General features: G+C 46.1%; 4 non-coding genes across 4 annotated transcripts; 2 read left to right on the forward strand and 2 right to left on the reverse strand.

The window, feature by feature from the left end:
* The first annotated feature begins 8,992 nt into the window (after positions 1–8,992).
* TRNAE-UUC (transfer RNA glutamic acid (anticodon UUC)) lies at positions 8,993–9,064 on the forward strand. The gene has a single exon. It is a non-coding gene; the product is annotated as a tRNA-Glu (tRNA).
* A 7,620-nt stretch (positions 9,065–16,684) lies between these two features.
* On the reverse strand, positions 16,685–16,756 carry TRNAE-UUC (transfer RNA glutamic acid (anticodon UUC)). The gene has a single exon. It is a non-coding gene; the product is annotated as a tRNA-Glu (tRNA).
* A 344-nt stretch (positions 16,757–17,100) lies between these two features.
* On the reverse strand, positions 17,101–17,174 carry TRNAN-GUU (transfer RNA asparagine (anticodon GUU)). The gene has a single exon. It is a non-coding gene; the product is annotated as a tRNA-Asn (tRNA).
* A 651-nt stretch (positions 17,175–17,825) lies between these two features.
* On the forward strand, positions 17,826–17,897 carry TRNAH-GUG (transfer RNA histidin (anticodon GUG)). The gene has a single exon. It is a non-coding gene; the product is annotated as a tRNA-His (tRNA).
* Positions 17,898–18,254: the final 357 nt, after the last annotated feature.

An 18,254-nucleotide genomic window follows, 5' to 3' on the forward strand; every position in this document is an offset into this window, starting at 1 on the left:
CGGAGTGGAAGAAGTGTTTCTAGAATTTCAAATACAAGAGATTTTGTTCTTATATTTTATAACTGGATTCTAGTGACTAGTGGATTCTCTTGAAATGTTATTTTTGGATACCTCTACAGCTCCGCTTATGCCGAGCCACCGGCCTTCAGAAGCACAGTTATATCGGCTCTAAAGCCTCGGAAAACCAGGAAACCCGTGGGGAAGCCGTGAGTCCGAAGGCAGAAGGGCAGCGTCCCCACCATGCCTTGCTCCCCTCGCTGTAGCTCGAATTTGAGCCGAGATTGCTGCAACCATCAATAGTATTAACAACACAGTACGGTCTTGATGAGCCACAGGCCAGCTGGCAGCCACAGCACTTTTTTTTTTTTAATAAATTTATTTATTCTAGTTGGGGTAATTACTTTACAATATTGTAGTGGTTTTTGCCATACATTGACATGAATCAGCCATGGCTTTACATGTGTTCCCCTTCCTGGACCCCCCACCCACCTCCCTCCCCATCCCATCCCTCTGGGTCATCCCATTGCCCCAGCCCTGAGCATTTGTCTCATGCGTCGAACCTGGAATGGTGTTCTGTTTCACATATGATAATATACATGTTTCAATGCTATTCTCTCAGAACGTCCCACCCTCACCTTCTCCCTCAGAGTCCATAAGACTGTTCTATGCATCTGTGTCTCTTATTCTGTCTCACATATAGGGTTATCGTTACCATCTTTCAAATTCCATATATATGCATTAGTATATTGTATTGGTATTTTTCTTTCTGGCTTACTTCACTCTGTATAATGGGCTCCAGTTTCATCCATCTCAATAGAACTGATTCAAATGTATTCTTTTTAATGGCTGAGTAATATTCCATTGTGTATACGTACCACAGCTTCCTTATCCATTCGTCTGCTGATGGACATCTAGGTTGCTTCCATGTCCTGGCTATTGTAAACAGTGCTGCGATGAACATTGGGGTACATGCGTCTCTTTCAATTCTGGTTTCCTTGGTATGTATGCCCAGCAGTGGGATTGCTGGGTCATATGGCAGTTCTATTCCCAGTTTTTTAAGGAATCTCCACACTGTTCTCCATAGTGGCTGTACTAGTTTGCATTCCCACCAACAGTGTAAGAGGGTTCCCTTTTCTCCACACCCTCTCCAACATTTATTGCTTGTAGACTTTCGGATAGCAGCCATTCTGACTGGTGTGAAATGGTACCTCATTGTGGTTTTGATTTGCATTTCTCTAATAATGAGTGATGTTGAGCATCTTTTCATGTGTTTGTTAGCCATCTGGATGTCTTCTTTGGAGAAATGTCTGTTGAGTTCTTTGGCCCATTTTTTAATTGGGTCGTTTATTTTTCTGGGATTCAGCTGCAGGAGTTGCTTGTATATTTTTGAGATTAATTGTTTGTCTGTTGCTTCGTTTGCTATTATTTTCTCCCATTCTGAAGGCTGTCTTTTCACCTTGCTTATAGTTTCCTTTGTTGTGCAAAAGCTTTTAAGTTTAATTAGGTCCCATTTGTTTATTTTTGCTTTTATTTCCAATATTCTGGGAGGTGGGTCATGGAGGATCCTGCTGTGATTTATGTCGGAGAGTGTTTTGCCTATGTTTTCCTCTAGGAGTTTTATAGTTTCTGGTCTTACGTTTAGATCTTTAATCCATTTTGAGTTTATTTTTGTGTATGGTGTTAGAAAATGTTCTAGTTTCATTCTTTTACAAGTGGTTGACCAGTTTTCCCAGCACCACTTGTTAAAGAGATTGTCTTTTCTCCATTGTATATTCTTGCCTCCTTTGTTGAAGATAAGGTGTCCATAGATGCGTGGAGTTATCTCCGGGCTTTCTATTTTGTTCCATTGATCTATATTTCTATCTTTGTGCCAGTACCATACTGTCTTGATGACTGAGCCACAGCACTTTTTATGTTTCTGAAGGCTAATACATTCACACTGTCTTGGCTGTTTTATTCGTGCACTCTTACAGAAATTCGTGCTTTTCTCGCTTTCAGGCTCTTCTCGGATTCTCCATCCCCATTCTGCTACTTAATAAAAACAATTTTTATCTCTCAGGATCGGGCCCAAGCCTCCTCACAGGTTTCCTGGGAAGTCTCGTTGTCTTATTCATGCGTTTGCCTGCTCTAGCTCCTTTTCATGTTTCCTCTTTGGATCTGATCTCTTTCCAACTGCACCCAGAAGGGCCACATCACTAAATCGCTGCCCAGGGGCGAACTTGGTTGAGTGAAGGCAGAGCAAACCCAGAGCCGCCTCTGAGCCCACCGGCAGTTCAACTCAGGCCGGGGGCGCTGCAACTGCGGCGGCGGGGGAAGCAAGGCATGGCAGGAACGCTCGGCTGCCCTTCTGCCTTCGGAATCGCACAACTCATGGCTTCCCCAGGGGTTTTCCCTGTTTTCCGAGGCTTTAAAGCCAATATAACGTCCTTCTAAAGGCGGGTGGCTCAGCGTAAGACGGAGAGGCCGTGCTTGCTCTCCACCTGAATGAGGTAGCCGGGAGGTAGGCGAGTATATAGCCTCTGGTTGTCCCTGCGGCGCAATCGGTTAGCGCGTCTGGCTATTAACCGAAGGGTTGGTGGTTCTAAACCCTCCCGCGGACGCGTCTTTCACGCTACAGAATGTAAAGGATTGGCAACCCTACCCTTTCTCCACAAGCTCTCCTCCCTCAATGTCCAAGACGGGAACCTCCACTACTATATTCTGTTGGGAGCCGTTCTGGATCTACTGCTGGATGACAAAGTCACGGCACCGCTCAAGAAGAAACCGGAAAGCGGTTTCTCTCCAGGATCGGAACCTTCTCTCCTTCCTGTTTCTATGCTTTTGTTGTGGCTAACTCTGTTTCATTCTTTGATGGCTGGAGTTGTCGGGGCTTCCATGATGGGGTCAGGAGAGTCCAGGAAAAGAAAAATGATCCCTTGCCCCAGAGAAACATTCCAAAAATGATTAAACCTACTGGGGCCCCTGGCTGGTGGGTCCCTAACACTCAGCCAGGGAATAAGGCCATGTTCATTTGGAAAACAAGCTCTAAGCCTATTGTGACCTGGCCTCATAGGAGATTGTTATTGATGACTGGAAAACTTGGGTCATATATCAGGGAAAATTACAGAAACTAAGCCAATTACCTTTTCTCATAAAGATTGGGACGCTAGAGATATTTGTGCCCCTTAGAATCTAAGTGCAAACAGAAAAAAATTTATGAATTGTATTGTAAATGGTCTCAAGGTAAACTGCAAAAGACTTGTCCCTGCCAGAAATAGTCTTGTGGTATGTGGGTACATGGTAAACAAACCACCACTGACAATGGCTGTACTATGAGGAACTCTTGACCTTAGATGCCGCTATAGTACTTATTCACTGAAGCAAGACACTGTATTTGCTGTAGTAGCAGGCTGTACAGAATAAGTAGATGGAATAATATGATTAATAGACTATGTTTTAGTAGAATAAAAATAGGTTTTGGGGTAAACATGTAACCAAAGTGTAAAAAGGACTAGGAAAAAAACTTTTAACACATCTTAGAATCAGGGGATGTTGATCTGAATGGGAAAATATTGTAAGAGTCATTACGTAAAAGAACATGTGCTATATAAGTAGAAGCTGAAAGCAATAAAGATTATGGTCCTTGGGCCATCAAAAAAAACTGTTTCTTTCTTTCCTCTCGCCGACGCCATTCATCCCTTGGGTACTCTTGGACCAGCTAGAGCAGGACTCCAGCAATATTCTTCCTGTCCCTTGTGTTTTGTGCACCACAGGAGAATCTAAGCCCAGATCATCGCTGATCCTCAGAGAGGAGTTCAGAAGGAAAACAGGCCACTCACAATTGAGCAATTCTGAAAAGAGTAGACTCATCATTAAACTGTGAATTCCTGTAAATCGTGAAGTTTCTTCCACTGTTTGTACTAATATTTATTTACTTCTTTGCATCTACTTTTGGAATTAATTTGGTTCTATTTTATTATGGGTTTCCTGGGTGGCCCTAGTGGTAAAGAATCCACCTGCCAATGCAGGTAGACCTAAGAAACCCAAGTTTGATCCCTGGGTCAGCTATATCCCCTGGAGGAGGGCAAGGCAACCCACTCCAGTATTCTTGCCTAGAAAATCCCATGGACAGAGGAGCCTAGGCTCACAAAGAGTCAGACTTGACTGAAGCCACTTAGCACGCATGCATGCTTGTATTATTACAAATAATGCTGTAGTCATCTTTCTTATACACATATCCATAGGACAGAATGCCAGAAGAGCAAATGCTCTATCATAGATTATACATGGTTTTGTATATAATTCCATGTATATAATTTTCTTGCCTTTGTTGACTTGTTAGCTATAACCTGTTATTTCAGCAATTGCTTTAGGCTTTATGCCGTCCATCTGTAACTTACCACAGTCCACCTTCAAGTGAAGTCATAGCAGTTCACATTTCTCCCCTTCCTGCCTTTATTTATTTTGTTGCATTTAACTTTGCATATGTTATAAACCCAGAGTTTATAACTATCCAAGTAACAACAATCCAAGGTTATTACTTTTCTTAAACTGTCCTATTTTTTCACAAGCCCTGGGACTGACTAGACTCTGGCCCCATCCATTAGCCAGCCAATTGAAAGGTCTGGACCCCTCAGAGTCACCTTTGTCAGGAACTAGACCCACCTACCAGCAGTCTGACACCAGCTTTGGGACTCCTGGGCCCTCCAGCCAGACCAGACCTCAGGACCTGGCTTTGCCCATCAGTGTGCCAGTACTAGCCTTAGCACCTGGGGGTTCCACAGCCAGCTGCCTCTTGACCCTGCCATGCTAACCAGTGGCTGCAGATTCCAAACAAGGCAGAGCCTAGCAATCAAAGAGATTGGAGCCAGCTAATCCTACCAGAACATGCACTGTGGTCAGCCAGCCACAACAAAAGTAAATTAGCAAAATGAGGTCATGCTCCAAATGAAGGAACAAGATAAAACTCCAGACTTCAGTAAAGTGGAGATAGGCAATCTTTTACACAGTTCATGAGGTTCTCACAGCAAGTATACTGGGATGGTTTGCCATTCCCTCCTCCAGTGGATCACGTTTTGTCAGAGCTCTCCGCTATAACCAGTCCATCTTGGGTGGCCCTACAGAGCATGGCTCATAGCTTCACTGAGTTATGGCAAGCCCCTTCACCCCCACAAGGCAGTGATTCATGAAGGGGAAAAGTAGAGCTGTGAATCTATAGCGAGAAAGATGCGTCCCTGGATGGACTTGAACCACAAACTTTTCAGCTAACAGCTGAACAAGTTAACCGATTGCACCACAAAAACACCCTGAAATCATGGAATCAGAAGACGATTGCTTCTTGGCAGGAAAGCTGTGAGAAACCTGGACAGTGTGTTGAAAAGCAAAGACATTACTGCAGACAAAGGTCCGTAGAGCCACGGCTACGGTCTTCACAGTGGTCATGTACAGTTGTGAGAGCTGGACCATAAGGAAGGCAGAATCCCAAAAAATTGATGCCTTCAAACTGTGGTGCTAGAGAAGACTTCCGAGAGTCCCCTGGACAGCAAGGAGATCAAACCAGCCAATCTTAAGGGAAACCAACCCTGAATACTTGTTGGGAGGACTGATGCTGAAGCTAAAGCTCCAGTATTTTGGTCATCTGATGCGAACAGCAGACTCATTGGAAAAGTCCCTGATGCTGGGAAAGATTGAGGGCAGAAAGAGATGAGGGTGTCAGAGGATGAGATCACAGGACAGCATCACCGATGCAATAAACATGAACTTGGGCAAACTTCGGAAGATGGTGAGGGATTGGGAGGCCTGGCGTGCTGCAGTCCACAGGACCTCGAAGAGTCAGACACAACTGGGCAGCTGAACAACAGGCAGTCTACCCCAGAAAAGATTGGATTTCAGAGATGCAGGAAGCAGAAAAAAAGGCGATTCTCAGAGCCCGGGGCTGAATGCAGCTGTGCAAGGCTCCCAGCCCTTGCCTCACTGCTTGCTCATCACCCTTCACCACTCCCTCCCTGCCTGAGTGAGGCTTTGGGCTCAGAGGGCAGGCCACAAGGTGGGTTCCATCCTACTCTAGCTTTAGCTCTGTGTGCTGGGGGAGCCAATGTGATGGTCTCTTTCGAACCTCAGTTGCCTTATGAATCAGGGGCAGACTTGGTTCTCAGGGGGTGATGAGCAGATCCGTCTATTTCTTGTTCCCTGACCTGACTGTGGGGAACCTCTCCTGGTTAAAAGCACATGTACAAGGTCGTTTTCTTCCCCAACCAGCTCAATTTGTGGAGCATGAAATTCTTCATTTTTGTGTCTTTGGTTTGAGCCCCAGGCAGAGTTGAATTCATTCTCTATTTTTCTGTCGTGAAAATCAAATTGTTTCACACGTGTGCAGGGGTGAGGGAAAGCCAAGTTTGCTTCACAGGGATGCATTTCTTGGTTTTCTGAGACATGATCCCTGTCAACGTGTAGAGGAGATTTAGGCCCCTGAAGAGAAGGTGCGGGGATTTTCAGGTGGAAAGATAACCTGAAGGTGAGCCTTCTCCTTTGTCCTCCTTGAAATGTCTGTGGCCTGGCCTCTAAAGAGCTTACTCAGAGCAAAGAAAGGAGGCCTGGTACCTAGCGCTGAGTTGGCTTACCGAAGTAAGAGAACTTCTCCTGGGTTTGGGGAGAGAAAAATGCAGCTACACATTCTGCCATAACCCACCCCACTTGCCCCCGTTTTTAAAAAAACAGTTTCGGGGGTGGAGGTGGGGAAAGGAACCTGTTTCCGCCCGGGGGGCCTTTCGCGTGTTAGGCGAACGTGATAACCATCACACTACGGAAGCCACGTGAGTACCAACGCCTAATGACAGCTCCAGGAGATGAACTTGTCGCCAAGACTGGCCCACCCACCAAAAACTTTTAAAGAAAAGGGATCCTGGGAGCATCTTCGATCTCTCAAGCACGTAGATTGCGGCTCCCGAGAGGCCTTCCTTAGGGTTAGGGTTCGTCGCCTTCCCCGAAGCGAGGTCCCTGGGGTCCCCACGTCCAACTGAGTCTCCAGTTCCTCAGCCTAGCGCCAGAGACCAGGGATCGCTCCACTGAATCCCTATCCCCTAGAAGCCGCCGGAGCTGGGAGTGATGGGCGCGTCCGAGCCGCAAGCAACCTGGACGCCCTTTAGTGTAGACGCCGTCCCTCCCCGGCTGCGGACAGCACAGGCGGTCAGTGCTCTTGGCGCTCAGAAATGAGCGGTGTTTCGAATTCACCCGGGAACCCGAAGACTGGCCCTTCCCCTCTGCTCCCAAGCTCCTGATCCCGGCGCTCTTGCCTTGCAGCCCTTTGGCCGCAGCGCTTCTCCAGCGACGTCCGCGGCAAACGGGGTTCCTCAGGTTCCTGCCGCTGTGGCTTATTCTAGTTGCCCAATATAGTTCAAGTCCAAGACTTTCATCACGCTTTCACGTTTAGCATGAAGAGCAGCACAAGCTGAAGGCTCAGGTCTTTCGTCTGTTTGAAAATAGCGAGCATCAACGCGGGCCGAGGCTTTCTTCTGGGCCTGTACTGAATTTGCTTGCAGACCATGCCCCGCATAAAGCCGCGGAGGATCCAGGCTCGGTCCACACAGATCTCAAGGTCGTTCATTCCTCCCTCACTGTACTTGAGATTCTTTTTGAGAAACAGTTTTGTTTTACCTTTTACAATGCCTGAAACGCCTTTTATAATTTTCCAGTTCAACAGGTCATGAAGTAAGAATTTTAACCTAGGACGACAGAGGTCAAGGCAAATTTCCCAGAAAGCTGGTGTCTGGAGGGGTTTCCGTGTTCACCTCACAGCAGGCCGTTTCTTTTTGCTGAAAAACTTAATGCAGTGTTGTCTGTGTGTCTGTCTGCCTCTAGTTTCCTTTAGAAGTAAAGGGTAACAAGCTTGGGGATGCATGTGCGTTTTCTCCTGTAGTGGTTTTTCTTCTTAGAGCGGCGGTCGCCGCGTTTCTTTAGGTCTGAGGTTCAGGGGTCCGACCCCGAGGGAGGCGCGGGCCGCGTGAGCGCCGGCCCCCAGACCGCGGGGCTCCGCCTGGTTCTGCGTGGACTCCGAGTGCGGTCGAGGCTGCTACCGCGCGGCAGCATCCTCACCAGCGCTGGAGCCTGAGTCCCCAAGGAGGCGGACTTGAAAATTGCTTTCGATCAGGACGTTTCATGAGATTCCCCTGCTTTCCTCCCATCCAGGTCCTAGTTTTCACCTCCCACGTCCAGCCAGAGGAGCGGATTCGCGGTCTTTCGGTCCGGTCCAGCGCGCTGCCCTTCCACATAAACTGGACGAGGGGGCGGTGGTTCTTTCCCCGACAGAGGAGGGGGAAAGAGGGACCACCTTTCTCGGGAGAGTCGTTTGCTCAAGTCCAGAGTCGCGAAAAGGAGGGACTGGGACTGTGTGGGCCGAAGTAAACGTGGACCGGGAAGCAAACGCGAAGTCCTGACTAACTGGATGTGGGTCTGAGGAAAGCGCTGCGTCAGGGACAACTGGAGGTCTGAGCCCAGGGAGCTGGAGATGGCATCATCCAAGGCGGGAGAACTGCAGGGCAGCAGGTCGTGGGGGAAGACCGGATGGAATCCAGGTCTGGGCGCGGACCCCTGTTTGCAAGCGTTTTCCATCCAGCCCTCCCGGTTCCTGCACCCGCCAGGAGTCTTTTGTGACGTTGGGGATCCCGAGGTCTCACCCGCGCGGCTCCCCTCCCGCCTTTACTGCCCCCGCCCCGGCGACCTGCTCTCCACGCGCGCTCGCCGGGAAAAGGCGCGTCTCCAGGGCAGTTGTGAGGCGCGCCGGGAAGGGGCAAATCGTGGGGACGTGAGGATCAGGCGGACCTCGCGGGCACGTCCACTGTCCTGCAGAGCGCTCGGCCTTTGGTGTGGGGCTCCTCATTTGGAGAAAGCAGGGAAGGAATGTTCTTTGGGTATAATTCCTTGGAGCGGGGCGCGGGATTCAGAATAGGAGGGCGAGAAACACCGCACACTCTTTTCAGGCTTCCTGTAGTAACTTATGGTGCATATGGAGGGTAGTTCCCTGGTGGTCTAGTGGCTAGGATTCGGCGCTTTCACCGCCGCGGCCCGGGTTCGATTTCCGGTCAGGGAAAGTGCCTCTTTTGCTTTCATCTCCGCGTAGAGTTTTCACTTGCTCCCTGTGGCTCAGACCGTAAAGAATCTGTCGGCAATGAGGGAGACCTGAGTTCGATCCCTAGGTCAGGAAGATACCCTCGAGCCGGGAATGGCAATCCATTCCAGTATTCTGACCCGGAAAATTTCAAGGACAGAAGGGCCCGGCCTGCTACAGTCCGCAACTGCTGCTGCTGCGAAGTCATTTCAGTCGTATCCGACTCTGTGCGACCCCAAAGACGGCAGCCCACCAGGTTCCTCTGTCCCTGGGATTCTCCAGGCAAGAACACTGGAGTGGGTTGCCAATTCACGCATTTCCCTCTCCAATGCGTGAAAGTGAAAAGTGAAAGTGAAGTCACTCAGTCGTGTCCGACTCTTCGGCGACCCCATGGACTGTAGCCTACCAGGGTCCTCCGTCCATGGGATTTTCCTGGTAAGAGTACTGGAGCAGGTTGCCATTTCCTTCTCTGACAGTCCGCGACTAACACTTTAATTTTCCACAAGTGTGATGCACCCCAGTGTCCCCTGCAGTAAAATCTCTGCATGGAATCCTTAAGTCAGTGAGATTGGGCTGCAGGTCCAGGGCATCTCCCAGAGTGGTAGGGGGAAATGTGAGGAGCAGCCTGGACAGCTCTTCACCTCCACTCCTCCCTTCATCTCAGGAACCCAAAATCTCACTTTGAGTGTCCATCTAAAGAAAACTTGGGACCTGAGCACCAATTACTCCTTTAAAAAGAAATACTGAGCACCAATTACTCCTTTAAGAAGAAAAAGAAAAAAAAAGTTTGAAACCTGTAAAATTTTACGAATATATTAATAGTATATATTCTTCACTTCCCTGGTGCCTCAGACAGTAAAGAATCTGCCTGCAATGTGGGAGACCTAGATTTGATCCCTGGGTTGGGAAGTTCCCCTGGAGAAGGGAATGGCTACCCACTCTAGTATTCTTGCCTGGAGAATTCTATGGACAGAGGAGACTGGCCGGCTACAGTCCATGAGTCGGACACTGCTAACCCTCTCACTTTCATTCTTCACCTAAGTGTACAGTTAACATTTTCCCATATCTGCTTTCTCACTCTCTCTCCATATACATGATTTACTCCGCCATTTGAGAGTAACTTGCAGACATCTCAAGATCACTCTTTGGGCCACTGTTGCTCCCTTCCTTTGTTTGTCATGTCCCTCAAAACCAGCTTTTGCAGGACCTGTTCTCCAAGGCCAGGGGAAGATTTTGTCCTTTTGCCCTGTTCTCCATAGGCTATAAGAAGCTTCAGGTGAAAATTTATTCTGCTCTTCTGATAGTGCAGTCCAGGCAGGCCTAGAGCTTTTAGAAGGAACAGGACTAGGCTAGTATCCCCTCAGACCTGCTGCCCTGTGGACTCTGCTTAGTTGCTTTAGTGGGCTGTGGGATCTTGGGTTAAACTGAGTGCTGGAACCACTCACCTTGGGAGAGACTCTTCAAGAAAGTGCAGTTGCCTCCTTGGTTCTAGCCTGGCTCTCTGTGTCCTGCTAGAATATTTTATGTTTATAACAAATTACTTTACGCACTTCCCTCTCACTCCTCCTCCTTCCCCTCTGGTAACCATTACTCTGTTCTCTGTACCTATGTGCTTGTTTTTGTATGATTTGGTTTGTTCACTCATGAAAACATTTTTAAAATTCCATATATGAGTGAAATCACATAGTATTTGTATTTATTTGCTTATTTCACTTAGTATAATACCCTCAAGTCCATCCATGTTGTAGAAAATGGCAGATTTTGGTTTTTTTTAAGGCCAACTAGTACTGCATTGTGTATGTATGCCACATCTTCTTTATCCTTTCATCTGTTGATAGACACTTGGGTTGTTTCCATATTTTGACTATTGTAAATCATGCTGTGATGTACATGTGGGTGTATATATCTATTCCAATTGGTGGTTTTGTACTTTCAAGGTAAATACCCGGAAGTGGAATAGCTGGATCATATGGCTGTTTTACTATTAATTTTTAAAGGAATCTCCACACTTTTCCCATAGTGGATGCACCATGTTAATTCCTACCAACATTGTAAATGCTTCTGACTCCACAAAAAAGTGAAGACTCTTTCCTTTGGTGGGAAGGTGAAGGGAGCAAGAGGTATATTATCTCCTCAAAAGATAATAAGGGATAATTCTCAAGAGCTTTCCAGAGTTGTCTGAATCACTGTTGTCAGGTAGATGGCTGCCTTGTAATAATGGTGCTTAGTCTTTTTTTTTTAAGATAATCTCGTTAAATTTTTAAAAAATATTTTGGGAATGTCTTTTTTTAAAGAATCTAGCAGTACACAACATTGTTCTACTCTAAAACCACCCTGGAACTGTTAAAGGATTTTCATATATTTAGATTAACTTAACAATTACTTACTCAACCCATGCTTTAACAACCCAAGAAACAATGGTGCTTGGCCCTGTCCTGTCCTGCTCTTGAATGGTCCTGGCTCCAGTCTGAGGTATCTTGATTTGTGGTTCATATTCAACTGTGCTTCTCTCCAACATGGGTTAGTGACCAAGCTTCTACAGCCAGGATTCCAGAAGAATCCAGGGACACACTTGATGGGGTTTTTTATTGCCCTTCCATAGAGGTAGAAAAAAAAAGATATGTGAAAGTCTTTCACAAAAGCAGTTTCTACCTGCTTTCCATCTGAGATACTTTCCTAAGAAGAACCTGCAGTGGGAATTCCTAATAATGTACTTTCACAGCCTTGAGAAATTCCACAGAAATAGCATCTGGAAAAACAGCATATATTAAGAAATTATGTTAATGATTATCTTTCATGTTTTTCTTAAGAATCATCTCCTTGTTACAAACCCCAAGGCCAGACCCAGAAGGGAGTATGACTGGGATCATGAAAGCATGGACCTTGGAACACTGGGTCGGCATCAGGCAAGAACGTTGTCTGCTGCTGCTGCTGCTGCTGCTGCTAAGTTGCTTCCGTCATGTCTGACTCTGTGCGACCCTATGGACAGCAGCCCACCAAGCTCCTCTGTCCACAGGATTCTCTAGGCAAGAATACTGGAGTGGGTTGCCATTTTCTTCTTCAGAATGCTGCCTACGCACTTGCTAATTGTTCCAAAGACTATCCCAGAAGGGAATGGCCTGGGGTAAACACAAGGAGATCTGGACTATGTCAGTATAGTCCATGACATTTAGGGGTACATGATTAACATAGCGTGTGTCTTGAGGAAGATAAGATCTGAGAAAGTCTTGTAGCCTGCAATTAGGACTAAAAGCTGGACTCAGAGTGGACTCTGCACCTCAGTCCAATAGAGGCTGCAGGTCCCCTGACCCACTGCACCAGATTTCATTTTCTGTCTTCATTCTCTTCGCATGCTCCTGGGCCATTAGGGCAACAAGAACCAACTAAGGGGATAAAGAACCTAAAGTCCAAAGAAGTATAGTCACTATGGCAGTCTGTGTTTTCTGAACCTTGATCCTCCACTAGGTGGTAGCCCAGTGATGTGAATAGTTCACACTTGGCCTCATGGCTGGTCTTTTGTTCAATTCAAGCATGTAATCAAGAGCTGACTTGGATAAGAGATTTACCATTTTAAAACAGCCAAATGCCCTGAGACCTTCAGGCTTGGCTATGGAACTATTTAAAACATGAAGACCTGGTTAGACTATTAGACTTGAAATTTGATGAAACAGAACAAAGGAAAGTGAAAAGAGCCAGAGGGATCTCCCATTTCCGAGGGAAAGCAAGAAAGAAACACTGAAGCTTAAGAGAAATGAGCTAGCAGAGCAATGAAATGAAGGGGAATAAAGGGTGGCAGAGGGGAGGAGTCCCACTGATCTTGGCTTGCACAGAGCTCTCACACGCCTCTGATCTGTGCATGTGCCCTAACTCCTGCAGGCAGCATCCAGGAGCTCCCAGATTCAAGGGGTGAAAACTTTCAACTGGTATTCTGTTTTCAAATCAGGAGATTTGAGATTCTGACTCCTGACTGAGATGTGGGATGCTAATCCAGATGTGAAAATCCTGGGTCTTTACTTCCAGGGAAAGGCAATACAGGCCCCAAGCAGAAGCCTATGCTCTCCTTCTGCTGAAGCACTGTCTTAATTCTTTCTGGAGATATTGCTCCTGGTGTATGATGCAGTTGAATTTTGGACATCACATAGTCTAAATTTGGAGCACTGAATTCAGGAGAGGGTGGGGCACTATAGTGGACCGGTTGCCTCAATGTGAAAAATGTTCTTTCAAAAACTGGGTAGAATCATCTCTTTTTTGGAAAGACACTGATGTACTCTTTTCAGAAAGGTTCTGTTTGAAAATACAAGAAATATAAAGGGATCCCAAAGGAACCCTGGAAATAGATCTAAGGTCATTGAACTAAGCAAGAGTTGGAAATAGGTTTGGAGCACACCAATCTGCCTTCCAAGAATACACAGTTACAACGAACTAAATTCTGCCAACATAAGAAAACTACTTTGAGGGCAAATTTTACCTTTAATTCCCAGAGCTTTGGATGAAAATATTTCTTTTATGTCCACCAACATTCTACTAATTAGGGCTTTTTGTTATTTGATTTAAATGATAAGGGCAAAGAAGATGAGATCACTGCTGAAATGACAGCAAAAGTCAACCATGTAGGGAATCTACCTGAAAAGACTCAATAGGAAGCTTTGATTCCAAGTAGGTTCATGCTCCCAACCCACTTAGTTGATAGCCAAGGGACTGGAAGTCTTCACACCACACTCTGGAATGTGCTTATGAGAACCTAGGCTAGTGTTTCTTTCATTCTCTGCTCTTTGAAACCAGTCTAGCTCTGGAGGTCTCAGGAGGTTTCAGACATTGGAGACATGACTGAGGAAGTCATGTTACAGAACAATTTGGGGGCTCACAAGAACACCTGTTAGTTAAATGATCTCAAGGCCAGACTGAGTCAACTGCCCTCCCATAGCTTGCTCCTTACCTCCTTCAGAATAAAAGCTTCTGCATATTCCAACTACAAATGGAGAGGTGGAAACATTACTTCCCTTTAGTGGAAGTGACATGTCTTATGAACTCAGAAGACTGCTTCCAACCAGTTTTGACTGTCATTTCTCCTCAGCACCACGGTGAATGTAAAAGCTTCTGTTTAGCCTAATACCCAGATGCCAGTAGTGTTACTTCAAATTTCTCTTTGTCAGAAAAGCAAATATTTAAGTGTTACTTTTCTAAGCTTTTTTTTTTTTTTAACAAAAAAACCCCTGCGATGGACAAAAAATGCTCTTCTTTGAGTTGACTTCTATCCAGGGAACAAGTCTGTAATGTCAACAATAATACAATTCTCCATTTACCTCTGTTCCTGAGAGAGGGGGCCAGGGGTGTGAAGAAGGAAATGCTGCAGGAGGGCACAAATGAATGAAAATCTAATGAGAGGAAGTAGAGGAATGGTGAGGCAAGTGGGACATAAAACTGAGGCCTCCAAGGTGGTTTAAGTCTTGCTTTGTTTCATTGAAAAAATAAATGCCTGATTAATATGTGGGCAGGAGGAAGTAAGATGTGTTTTTTAATTTGTATATGTGTGCACAAGAAAGTGGTATGGTACCAGAAATCCGTAACTTCAGTATGCTGAAGTTCCTAGACATCTTTGTATGGTGCCATTGTTCTACTGTGTTTAGTATTGTTGTAGTGATACCCTTGGTTAGAATTGAGTGATAATAAGTGGAGTGGGTCTCCTCCCACACTCTTGGTAGGAATGTAAATTGGTATAGCCACTTAGGAGAACAGAATGGAGGTTCCTTAATAAACTAAAAAAACAGAGCAAAGGCTAACAGTTATATCAAGAGAACACACTGGTCATAGCAAAGACCCTTTTCCAACAACACAAGAGATGACTCTACCCAAGGACATGACCAAATGGTCAATACTGAAATTAGATTGATTATACTCTTTGCAGCTGAAGATGGAGAAGCTCTATACAATCAGCATAAGCAAGGTGCGGAGCTGACTGTGGCTTAGATCATCAGCTCCTTACCGCAAAATTCGAGCTTAACTTGATGAAAATAGGGGAAACCACTAGGCCATTCAGGTATGACCTAAATCAAATCCCTTATGATTTGATTCATCCCTCCACACAGTGGAGGTGATGAATAGATTCAAGGGGTTAGATCTGATGGACAGAGTGCCTGAAAAACTAGGGATAGGAGTTTGTCACATTGTATAGGAGGCAGTGACCAAAACTGCTTCCAATAGAAAGGAGAATCCCAAAGCAAAAGAAATGCAAGAAGGCAAAATGGTTGTCTGAGGAGGCTTTACAAATAGCTGAGGAAAGAAGAGAAGCAAAAGGCAAAGGAGAAAGGGAAAGATGCCCATCTGAATGCAGAGTTCCAGATAACAGAAGGAGAGATAAGAAAGCCTTCTTAAGTGAACATTGCAAAGAAATAGAAGAAAAAAATAGAATGGGAAAGACTGGAGATCTCTGCAAGAAAAATGGAGAGATCAAGGGAACATTTCTTGCAAGGATGGGCATGATAAAGGACAGAAACAGTAAGGATCTAACAGAAGAAGCAAAAGAGATTAAGAAGAGGTGGCAAGAAAACACAGAACTATACAAAAAAGGTCTTAATGACCAGGATAACCACAGTGGTGTGATCACTCACCTAGAGCCAGACATCTTGGAGTGTGAAGTCAAGTGGGCCTTAGGAAGCATCACTAAGAACAAAGCTAGTGGAGGTGATGGAATTCCAGCTGAACTATTTAAAAGCCTAAAAGATGATAAAGGTCCATAGTCAAAGCTATGGTTTTTCCAATAGTCATGTACTGATGTGAGAGTTGGACCACAGAGAAGGCTGAGCACCTAAGAACTGATGCTTTTGATCTGTGGTATTGGAGAAGACTCTTGAGAGTGCCTTGGACTGCAAGGAGACCAAACCAGTCAATCCTAAAGGAAATCAATCCTGAATATTCATTTGAAGGACAGATGCTAAAGCTGAAGGTCCAATCCTTTGGTTACCTAATGTGAAGAGTCAGCTCATTGGAAAAGACCCTGATGCTGGGAAAGATTGAAGACAGGAGGAGAAGGGGGCAATAGAGGATGAGATGGCTAGATAGTATGACTGATTCAATGGACATAAATTTGAGCAAACTCCTGAAGATAGTGAAGGACAGGGAAACCTGGGGTGCTGCAGTCCATGGAGTCACAAAGAGTCAGACATGACTTAGTGACTGAACAACAGCAGAGCTGCACTGCTTTCTTCACTTTTGCAGGAATTGACAAAAACATCAAATGTGTGGGTAAAGGTGGCACAAAGAATATGTCTTTATATAACAGCTCCAAATGAGTAAAATGGCAACATTCCAAGCTATGAAAAATGAACGTCTTTATATTTAATTTAAACTTAAACTCGTGCTGCTAAGTCGCTTCAGTCATGTCCGACTCTTTGCACCCCTGTGGACTGTGGCCCACCAGGTTCTGTCCATGAGATTCTCCAGGCAAGAATACTAGAGTGGGTTGCTATGCCCTCCTCCGGAGGATCTTCCCAACCCAGGGATGGAACTCCTGTCTCTTATGTCTCCTGCGTAGGCAGGCAGGGTCTTGACTACTAGTGCCACCAGCAAAGCCGCAAAAAACAAAACAAAACAAAAAAGCACACCTTCCCTGACCGGGAATCGAACCCGGGCCGCGGCGGTGAAAGCGCCGAATCCTAGCCACTAGACCACCAGGGAACTGCATGATGAAAAAGAATTAATTTTAAGAGTATATGTAAAGGGGTTAATAAATACCAGTACAATAGACAGAACTTCACTGTTGAAAGGAACACGGAGGGCAACGATGAAATGACTCTACTCTTTCGATCCTGGTTTCCAAGCGACCTACCTGTTTTCCTCCAAAGCCAACATTCTTTTGTGACGATCAGCGATAATCATGTTTTAGGTTAGCCTGTTGAGAAGACATATGTGACAAGAAGGGTAATGGAGTCCTAGTTCCAAGTTTTCAAGAAAGAATGTGCAAAGCAGAAGTAACCGCAAATCTTTAGATTACGTCCTAAAATAGAAGGAGAAGGCGAAGACGTCCCTGGGTGGGCTCGAACCACCAACCTTTCGGTTAACAGCCGAACGCGCTAACCGATTGCGCCACAGAGACTCTGGAACGGCGAGGTTTTCTCCTACCTTCCCCACAACTTCATCCAGCAGAAAGCAAGCATGCCTTCCACTCTAGAGGGAGCTCCCTGCCTTTAGCAGGACAGCAGTACCCGCTCCAAAGCCTCCGAAAACTGGAGGAACCCGTGGGGCAGCCGAAGTTGGGCATTCCGAAGGCAGAAGTTCAGCCGAACGTCCCTGCCGCGCCTTGCTCCCCACCCGCTGCAGATGCAGCGCCCCGGAGACGCCCCGGGCCTGAGCCGAGGGGGGCCCGAGGGAAGCGGAACGCCCGGTGGGCTCAGTTGTGGTTCTTTCAGTTCTTTTCTCCGCCTTCATTTGACCTCCTGAGCCGTCGGCGCTGCCCTCCCTCCGCTAGATTGCGGTCGGTGGGCGCGAGCCGGAAGGAGACTTTGGGGAGGATCGGTCAAATGGGGAAATGTAACGAGAAGGAGAGGAAAGGTCAGAGCAAAGATGATTCCCCGGAGACCTGTCTTGAGGCGCGGGCTGGAAGAGATGAAAAATACATCAGAATGGGAAGAGAACAACGGAAGGAAGACGTGAGGGAAACGCGGGAGTACCTGATGGTTGTTCAACTAAACAGCTATAGTAAAATGTAGGCGCGCAAAGGCGCAGCTTACGGCCAGCAAAGTGGCGCGCCGTGATCGTATAGTGGTTAGTACTCTGCGTTGTGGCCGCAGCAACCTCGGTTCGAATCCGAGTCACGGCAGTGTTTCTTTCTTTTGCATTGTATCTACAACTCTTCAGTCACCGAATGGAGTAAGGTCAGGAGAACAGAAGTCAACCCAATGGTGCTCTAGGCTGAAGCACTCTGGACTTGATCCATCCAGGTCTCACCATTTACGAGAAAATATCTAAAGATCAGTTTCAAACTCTAAATGAGTCTTGTGTGTCGCTTCCACGAAAGAAATTGTGTACTCAGACAAGAATTTTTGTGTGTATGTAGAAATATTTCAAACAGCAGTGAGGCTTTTTTACACAAAACGGAATAGAATTTAAATAAAGAATTTATAATATACTCCTACCCAGTCATCCAGAATCACTGCTGATGGTGACTTCAGCCATG

The sequence above is a fragment of the Giraffa tippelskirchi genome, chromosome 5, assembly GCF_054371585.1.
Source record: "Giraffa tippelskirchi isolate mGirTip1 chromosome 5, T2T-mGirTip1v1.2.pri, whole genome shotgun sequence".
In the NCBI taxonomy this organism is placed as follows: Eukaryota; Metazoa; Chordata; class Mammalia; order Artiodactyla; family Giraffidae; genus Giraffa; species Giraffa tippelskirchi.